The sequence below is a fragment of the Trachemys scripta genome, chromosome 11 (genome assembly GCF_013100865.1).
Source record: "Trachemys scripta elegans isolate TJP31775 chromosome 11, CAS_Tse_1.0, whole genome shotgun sequence".
NCBI lineage: Eukaryota > Metazoa > Chordata > Testudines > Emydidae > Trachemys > Trachemys scripta.
Window position 1 is genome coordinate 1313137 of NC_048308.1, and position 9848 is coordinate 1322984.

The 9848-nt window shown below is 56.2% G+C and overlaps 1 long non-coding RNA gene across 1 annotated transcript; it reads right to left on the reverse strand.

The window, feature by feature from the left end:
- Positions 1-6028: 6028 nt before the first annotated feature.
- LOC117885091 lies at positions 6029-9101 on the reverse strand. Its single transcript, XR_004647707.1, has 2 exons — positions 8942-9101; positions 6029-8610 (listed from the first exon to the last, which is right to left on the reverse strand). It is a non-coding gene; the product is annotated as an uncharacterized LOC117885091 (long non-coding RNA).
- Between the last annotated feature and the right edge of the window lie 747 nt (positions 9102-9848).

Genomic DNA, 9848 nt, shown 5'->3' on the forward strand with positions numbered 1-9848 from the left:
GTTCTGTTCATTCGCACCGGGCACTGTCGGAAGACAGGATTGGCTGGATGGACCATTGGTCTGACCCACTATGGTCGTTCTTATGCCAACTTTGCATAACACCCTGCAGCCCCCCCAAATCAGCCCAGAGTTCTTTGGTGAACACCCTGTGCCACTCGGCTTCCCTGACCCATAAACTAGCAGCCAGTCCTAAATGAGTAACGTGGGAGAACTGCTGGGCTGGGGGGTGGGAAGGGAGATTAAGATGCAGAAGGTTAAATTTCTCCCTCCTTTTATACAGTGTTTGGTGGCATTTATTTCACAGGCCCAGAACGCTCCACTCCTTCCCAGCTCAGATGTAGGCAGAATTGGAGGAGATGACTGGGGGTGTGTCAAAACTAAGACCTCACCTTGCTCAGGGCTGACGATGAGGCAGGAGCTGATGTCAACAAAATGATGGGGTCTAAATGAGCTGTTACCACCCGAGAGAGAGAGCTTGGAGTCACTGTGGATCGTTCTCTGACAACATCTGGCCCATGTACAGTGGCGGTAAAAAAAAAAGTCATTAGGAAAGGGATAGATAATAGGACAGAAAATATCATATTGCCTCTATATAAATCCAAGGTACGCCGACCTTGAATACTGCGTGCAGATGTGGTCGCCCCATCTCAAAAAAGATGGAATGAGAAAAGGTTAAAAAAAGGGCACAAAAATTATTAGGGGGATGGAACGGCTTCTGTAGGAGGAGAGATTAATAAGACTGGGCCTTTTCAGCTTGGAAAAGAGACGAATAAGGAGGGGTATGATAGAAGTCTATAAAATCTGGTGTGGAGAGAGTAAATAAGGAAGTGTTATTCAACCCTTCTCATAACATAAGAACCAGGGGTCATCCAATGAAATTAATAGGCACCAGGTTTCAAACAAACAAAAGGAAGTATTTCTTCACACAACGCACAATCAACCTGTGGAACTCCTTGCCAGAGGATGTTGTGAAGGCCAAGACTATAACAGGATTCAAAAAAGAACTAGATAAATTCCTGGAGGATCGGTCCAGCAATGGCTATTAGCCAGGATGGGCAGGGATGGTGTCTCTAGCCTCTTTTTGCCAGACGCTGGGAATGGGTGACACAGGATGGATCACTTAATGATTCCCTGTTCTGTTCATTCCCTCTGGGGCACCTGGCATTGGCCACTGTCGGCAGACAGGACACTGGGCTGGATGGACCTTTGGTCTGACCTAGTCTGGCCGTTCTGATGTTCTTAGGCCCAGTTATTTGTGGTTCCCAATTCCTTATTCAAAAGCCAAAATCTTTAAAAAAAATTCCAAGGTGGCCCTGGGCTTTGACTGGCTCTGCGTGAGGAAGCACTTCCCGGGGCTCCTGACTGACACGTCCCTGCCTCCACGCCGCCATTATCCAGAGACAAGGACACGCCCCCTCCCTCCCCCCCAATGCTGAAGCTTCATTTCTGGCCCAAACTCTGCCGAGTCTCGTACCCCTCTTTCCACTGGGCATTTTCTTTGTTAGTAACCCTCCAATAGACACGTATAAAGCACCGGGCAGCCAACTGGCTGCCTTGCCATGTCCCAGCTACTTCAGAACAGGCTAACGGTCACAGAGCTGTCATTGGGGGGGCTGAAAAATATTTTGTCACTTATAGTCTAGCTCCTTATTCTGCTAGTTAATTAACAAATAATTACTAATTTGATTGAATTTTATAACCATCATGTTCATTTTGGTGAAATTACGAAAAATGTAATTTACACGGAGGACATTTAAAAACAAAGGATTGTTGGCCTTTGAATAAAGCACTGGGCCCAGCTTCAGCCTTGGGACACCCCAGGGAGGCAGACGCCGGCCCCAGTCCACCCTGCAGACATCCTAGCAGAGCCGGAGGTAAAGAGGCTGCAGGGAGAGGGGAGCGTCACAAGGGGGAAGCCACTCCCCATGAATGGGAGGGAGGGAGGGACCCGCAGAACAGATTCAGAGATTCCAAGGCCAGCAGGAACCGTCCCCTAGAACATCTGTTTGAGAAAACATCCCATCTTGGTTTTAAAACTGCCAGTGATAGCGAATCCGCCATGCCCCTCCCTCAGTGAATTGTTCCGATGGTTAATTACACTCCTTGATAAAAATTGACGCCTTATTTTCAGTCTGAATTTGTCTAGCTTCACCTTCCAGCCATTGGATCGTGTTAGACCTTCCTCTGCTAGACGGGAGAGCGCACTGTCAAATATTTGTTCCCCCTATAGGTACTTTTAGACTGGGATCAAGACACCCCGTAACCTTCCCTTTGCTCAGCTACACAGCTTGGTCCCTTGGAGTCTCTCACTCCAAGGCAGGTTGTCCAGCCCTTTCAATGATTCCCATGGCTCTGTTCTGACCCCTCTCGAATTTCTCCACATCCTTCTTGAATTGCAGACCCCAGAACTGGACACAGGATCCTAGCAGCAGTCGCACCAGAGCCAAATCCAGAGATAAAATAACCTCTCTCCTACCCGCGCTTCCCGGGTATCCGTCCCAGGCTCGCGTTAGGCCCCTTGGCAACAGCATTGCCCTGGGAGCTCGTGTTCACTGATTATCCACCACGACCCGCACCCCCCAGATCCTTTTCAGTCTCTGCTTCCCAGGCTAGAGCCCCCCATCCTGTACGTCTGGCTGCAGCCTTTGTTCCTCGCTGGACACATTGCACCAATCCCACCCGCCCGCCGCCTTTGTTCTGCTGCACCGTGCTCTCGATCCTTTCGGCCCCCCGATGCCAAGCATGGTCTAGCCCCCTGCAAGGGCCTTACCCTTCGGGAGAATCCACTGGGAGACCTGGACGCCTTCCCCAGCGCTCCGGGCAATGACTCCCCTTCGCAAGAGAGAGCCATTCGGGTGGGGAGCTTAGCACAGGGGAGTTGCTTCTTCAGCACCATTAAAAACAAAACCACATTTCCACAATTCCGCAATTAGGTTGTAAACAACCGGCAAGAGCCGTGAGGGCGACGCTAGACCGGGTCTGGGCTGATCAGTACTGGGATGGCAGACTCCCAGGGGAAAACCCACGGTACATGGCAGCGAATGAGACCTGTGAGTCAGCAGGGGGCGCTCTCCTCCCCAGGCCCGTGACGATTCTAATACCCCGGCCTGGTACCGGGGGGAGTGGGGCCTGTGCTCCAGGGAGGAATGTGTGGGGCTGAGCAGGGGGTGACCCCAAGCAGGGGGCTAGGGGGGCGCTGTGTTGGTGGATATACGCTGCTTTTGGCTGAGACGAACCCAACGCCCCCTCCCCCAAGGCGCGGCACGCGGCCAAGTTGATTGTTCGAAGTTTACCCCAGCTGTGGGGATGCCTGGCAGAGCCAATTCGGAGGCCTCTGCCTCCGCTCTGCCCCAAGATCCCCACCTCGCCCAGAGCCAAGGAACACCAGCCTTGCGACTTCCGAGAACCTCCGACACCGGGGAATAGGTGGCTTGGCTGCTGCACCCTCACCCCCAAATCCATGCAAGATGCTGCTGTTGAGACCCCTTTCCCGCTGTTCCCCCTTCTCCATCGCATCAGCTACAACTTGCTGCCTCTCCGAGGCCCTGCCAGACGGTGCCCTGCCACACCCATCAGCTACATTATCCTCGTGCCTCTGCTCTGCCGCCCGTGCCAGCCTCGAGTGACCCCTTGTCCTCTTCTCCATGAGCTCTCCCAGCCATCTCCCAAGCTGCCCCTTGTGCATGGCACAAACTCCATCCCCCAAGTCAGACAGCCGCAGCCTTCTCCGCCAAAGGCCCCGAGCCTCACGGCTGCCACGACACCCCCAGAGCCTTGGCAGCTGGCCCTGGCGAGGCAGGGGGTGATCTCCGTTCTTCAATCTACACACACCTACTCCCACCCCTCCTACTTCCTCACTTGTTTCCTCCCTGTTGTCTGGGCACTACCCAGGCCTGCGCAGGCCCACGCTCACCTTTGGGCAGGTCTCTACCTGCTGGCAGTTAAACAATAACACAACGGTTGTGCCACAGGCGGGATCCCCCATGCCGGGTTAACCGGGAGAGGCAGCCTCTGTGGGGTCAGAGCTGCCAGTTAGGTCGGGCCGGGGCCGCCAGACACACCTGGGATTGAAGATACCCGCGCCGCAGCTCTGTGCAGGCGGCTACAGGCCCAAGGGCAGAAGCCCAGAGCCTGACCCCTGGGAGTGGAGTCCGGGGACAGCTAACCCCGTATCTCTAGCCCCACTGGAGCCTGGCAGGGAGTTGTCTGGACAGGATCCAGGGGCCAGTTACCTGGCCGACTTTCCCGGCCGATGGAATTTCCCGCCGCTTAAAGGGGCTGGATTTCAAACAGCCACGGAAGGCGAAGGTCGTGGATCCACTGCACAGATCCAGCAAGGTCAGGGGGGTGTGTGTGTCAATTTCCCTCAGCCCCCGTGGGATTGGGGAGGCTGGTCTGCCTGGCTCATTCATGGCCCTGGCTCTCTGCAGGGAGCAGAGCACTAGCAAGCCAACCCCCAAACCCCATTGATGCTAACGGGCGCTGCAGGTGCTCACCTCCCCTGGAACGCAGGCCAAAGGGACCAGCTGGAGCCCGGGGGACCCAGGGGCACTGGATGCCACCAAGAATCACCAGCTCACCACAACCATCTTCCCCCCTCTCTGCTCTGCCCCTGCATCCCACCCCGCCACTGGCTGCCCCCAGTGCTTGTGGGGCCTCCTCACCGTCCTGCACAAATCTGCCCTGGCCTGTGGCTCATCTCTGGGCTTTGTGCCCCTCCGCTCCAACCCCCTGTTCTCTGCCAGCTGGAGATCCCTCCCCTCCCACCCTGCACCCTCAGCCCCTGGGGGTCTGCCCCCCTTACCCTGGGATCCCGCCCAGCCCCACACCAGAGGAAGAGAGAATGCTGAAGACCCCATGCTAACCCCTGCCCTGCGGCACGGCTGGCTCGGTTAGATCACGCAGGAGCCCATCCGTTGCCCCAGCGAGCTGGGAGAACGTCGATGACAGGCACTGGGAAGGAGTTTTCCCACCGGGCAGTGGCGGGGGTGAAGGATCCCCCTCCCCTGGATATCGGCTCCCTGTAGAGAGAGAGCCCCTTTCACCACCTCTCAGAAAACAGGCCTGGGTTATCCGCAGGGAGAGGCAGAGGCCAGTGAAGTTGCACGAAGGCCGGGTAGAATGAGCAGGACGTTGCAATACCAATCCCAAGCTGGAAGATCCAGCAACCCGCTGGTTCCAGAGGCAGGTGCCTTGTTAAAGGACCCTGGAGAACGGGCTTTGCCTATGTTTCTGCTATTTCTCATTCCATCGACACATGCAGCTTCTGGGGCGGAGGGAGGGAAGGGGGGAGCAGAGTGTAAGGTAAGGGTTAAACTCACCGTTTCTCTCTGGAGCCCAGGGATCGGCCCCTGCTGGAGGGCACCAGTGAAGCGAATGTGCTGGCTTCAGACTGGACATACGGGAAAACCAGATGGGATTCAAGGGGGGTGAAGCCCAGAGGGGGCTAGAAGGTAGGCTGCAGTCTTATAGCCTAGGCCAGAGCCCGGCTTATAGAATCATAGAAGATCAGGGTTGGAAGGGACCTCAGGAGGTCACCTAGTCCCACCCCTTGCTCAAAGCAGGGCCAATCCCCAGCCAGATTTTCGCCCCAGTGGCCCCCCTCAAGGATTGAACTCACAACCCTGGGTTTAGCAGGCCAATGCTCAAACCACTGAGCTATCCCTCCCATTCTACAGAATTGGAGCGCATGGGCTGGAATTCTCTGCTCAGTTCCTCTGTTCAACTTGATGGGATCATCCCAATGGGGAGTCTGGCCATAGGAACCCCACACACTCCACTTCAGCCTCAGGTCGGGAGAGGCAGAGGAGAGTAACGGAGATGCCCCAGGCTAGGACTGAGTGGGTCCGCAGACCAGGGAATCCGTGACACGAATAGCAGGTGTAGGTTAGGGGCTGGCGCTGAGATGCATTGGCCCAGCTGTGCTGGGAGGTTTCCCAGGCCGGGCCTGCTTTATGCCAGCGCTACTACTCCCTTGCTGTCATGAGCACAAAGTTCTCTGTCTCTCGACAGGCCCATCGCACTAAAAAACAGTAAAACCAAAGAGTTGATTTATTGGCATTTTTACAATCCACAGCGATCACTGAATACAAGAGGCTTCATGCTCCCAGCCCCTCTCCGAGCGCCCTACTCCACACCCACTGCTTCCAGTGCTGCCTGGCTCAGCTAAAGCTCACAGTTTGGAATCGTTAGTGGCGATCTATTTCCAACGGTAAGAGAAAGGGGGGGGGGGAAGAGATGGAATAAATCCCGACCTAGTGTATCATCTCTAACGCTGTGCTTCTGCAGCACTGCCCAGCCAGCAGCCTCTGGGCGCTTTACAGACAACAGGGAGCCCCACAACCACGGTCAGGCAGGTATTCACCCTATTTCACAGATGGGGAAACTGAGGCACATAGTGCTGCATCCTGTTCAAGGTCACCCAGCAAGAGCTGGGAATGGAACCCGGCTGTCCTGTGCTCTAGCCACTAGACCACGTTTTCCTCCCCACTGCGGCTGCATTTTTAATCAAGGGAGTTTTGGTAACAATATAAACCCTGAGAGCCAAGGCAGAGTCACCAGAACCCCCTGGAGAAACCCAGCTCCGCGTAGTGCTTACAGCGTGTAGGGCTTTTACGTCTCCAAGCCCCTTCACACGCAGTCACAAACGCGTGACGTCCCTGGGAGACTGGGAAGTAGGATCATGATTTCAGAGGGGGGGAAACAGAGGTACTGAAGTGGGAAGTGACTAGCCCAACAGGGAATCAACGGTAAAGATAGGAATAGAACCCAAGAGTCCTGACTCCCAGTCCCCCAACCCCTCTCCTCTAATCACTAGACCCCACTCCCCTCCCAGAGCCAGGAATAGAACCCAGGAATCCTGGCTCCCAGCATCCTTCTCCTCTAACCACTAGACCCCACTCCCCTCCCAGAGCAAGGAATAGAACCCAGGAGTCCTGGCTCTCTGTCCTCTACTCAACTGCCTCCCCTGTCGCAGACAGCTAAAGTGAGCTATTGGGAACATTTGACATTAACAAGAACCTCCAAGCCTCCAACCGTCCTGTCCCCTCACCCGCTGGCGTTGCCTCTCCAGCCCCTACCGTGCGGTGGAGCGTATCTAGTGGCTTCCGATCTGAGGCTGGGCTGCCCCTTAGCCACCTCCTCCTCAAACCCAGAGCCACTCAAGATGTGGCTCTCCCTGTAGCGCAGAGCAGAGGCGGGGAATGCCCCACTCCCATCCAGCCCAGCTGCTTCATCCCCATATGGGCCTTAACAGCACCTTTGCTTGGCTAGACAGGATGGCCGAAGGGGAGGTCTGAGACGGCAGCAGCGGGACAGAGACCCAGGAGCCCCTTCTATGTTCAGGACAAGGCTCCTGCAGCATCCCTGGCCCTACCCAGGGGGCAGCCGCTTCTCCCAGGGATTGTGTATCACGCACACGCCAGTGTCACAATTCTGTGGCTGCGCGCGCACACACGCACACACACACACAACCTTTGCAAAGTAACCAGGTCAGTTCAACCACTACATTCACCTTATACTCCCCCTTTCCAGCCCCTCTCCACAGAAACACCCCCTGCAATCAACCAGCCTCCATCATGCCCTGCACACTTAAAAGTATGGGTCTGCAAACATTTATCCCCCCCACAGCAGCCTCCCTGGGGACAAACCTGTTTATAACTAGGCCTCGGGCCTGTCTATCCAAATGCTGAATGGGGGGGGTGCTTTTTGTTCCCTGGATGATGGGTGAATACACCCCACCCCATTTGTTGAACATCCTCCGCTCTCTCCTAATACAAAAACCTTGTGCCTCCTGTTATACACAGCGTTCACTGAAAGTGAAGGGCAGCAAATGTCACCTGATGCACTGTGCGCAAGAGTATTTTCTTTGCTCTCTGTAGCCGGTGGAACTCATGGCCACAAGACAGCATCGAGAGCAAGACCTTCACAGCATTCAATACAGGGTCAGACATTTATACGGATGAGAACATCACGGGTTAGATTCCCTGGGTTCTTCTCTGGCCCTTCCCCTCTGAAGAAGTTTGATTTACTGGACGGATCCCTTTTTGGGGTCCATCATAAACAAGGGGACCAAAGAGGCCTGGCCCCACTGAAGCCAATGGCAACAGACTCCCAACGGGCCCAAGATTTCATCCCAACAGTGCGTCCACACTAGCTTCCGCTCTGGTTGCCCAAGCCCGGTATCCTCCTGTCTCTAACAGTACCCGGGACCAGCTGCTTCAGAAGATGGAAGGACCCCGCAGTGGACAGTTTGGGGCCAACATGCACTTGGAGGAAGTTTCCCCTAACCCCGGACGCTTGAGGTTGGCTCCTGGCCTGAGATACCCCGGTGTTGTGCCCCTCCTTTTGTACCCTACCCAGTGTAATTGTGGCGGTTCTCAGCCCCAGGAACGGCTGACCCTTGGCCATCCATCCTGCTAAGCGCTTGATTTCACGTCGATCTCCCAGCAGTGAATTTCACAGGTTACAGGTTTCTGCATGGGGGGTTGAAAATTCGCTGCCTTTCCAATGGGGCGGGACACCCCTGCGTTCTCGTCTGCCGAGAAGGGCAAACAGGCGCAGTCAGGGGGAGGAAGCAGGCTGGGTCTGTTTCTCCCAGCCCCCAACGACCTCCAGAGCAAAGGGGGCGGATGTAGAACCATCACCAGGCTGGAGACCTGCGCTATAAACTCATAGGATCCTTGTGCTTGGCGTGGAGACCTGAAAATCCTTTAGGACGTAACCCCCAAAACACACACACACACACACACCCCGCTCCCCAGTTGCATGGAGCAGGTCTTGCTTCAATCAGGGAACAATCACCAAAGTTAATGCAGAGACCTGACGGGAAGCCACCAGCCAGCCGGGGAGGCAGGCCGGACAATGGCACGGCTTCCTCCTTGATCCCTGCCAGCGCGGCTGTGCCCGTCCCCGTGCCGCNTTTCTCCCAGCCCCCAACGACCTCCAGAGCAAAGGGGGCGGATGTAGAACCATCACCAGGCTGGAGACCTGCGCTATAAACTCATAGGATCCTTGTGCTTGGCGTGGAGACCTGAAAATCCTGTAGGACGTAACTCCACACACACACACACACACACACACACACACACACACACACACACACACACACACACACACACACACACACACACACACACACACACACACACACACACACACACACACACACACACACACACACACACACACACACACACACACACACACTTCCCAGTTGCTTCAATCAGGGAACAATCACCAAAGTTAACGCAGAGACCTGACGGGAAGCCACCAGCCAGCCGGGGAGGCAGGCCGGCCAACGGCACGGCTTCATCCTTGATCTCTGCCAGCGCGGCTGCGCCCGTCCCTGTGCCGCAGGAGGGAGGCGGCTGCCAGGAACGTTCAGCGCCAGGGGGGTTTTCCCGTCCACTATCAGAGCTGGGTTCCGTGCAGTGGCGCCCCCAGCTGGTGCTTTTGTGGTGGTTTGTCCTGGTCTCTCCCAGCCAGCAGGCGGGGGGTGGGCGTGTGCTCACGGAGGAGTCAGCGGTGCCCCACAAACGGGCCGGCTGGGGCAGGACGCAGAGGAAAGAACCGACAGACCAGGCGCGGCGCCGTCCCCGATGCCACCTCGGGCAGCACCGCTCCCCACACGCCGGGCGCCTAGCTGGGCTCAGGACCGGGCATTGTGTAATGGGATCTGCGGGTCTGTAGTGTAGAAACAACGTGCGCTTCACGGGCTAACCCCCGAGCGCACCGGGCCTGCGCTTCCACCAGCCAGAGTCCAGTCCCCCAGAGAAAGGAAGTCACAGCCCTGCTCCCTGGAAAAGCTTTGCCAGGCACCCTCGCCAACGCCCTCCTCCCTGCCCCCT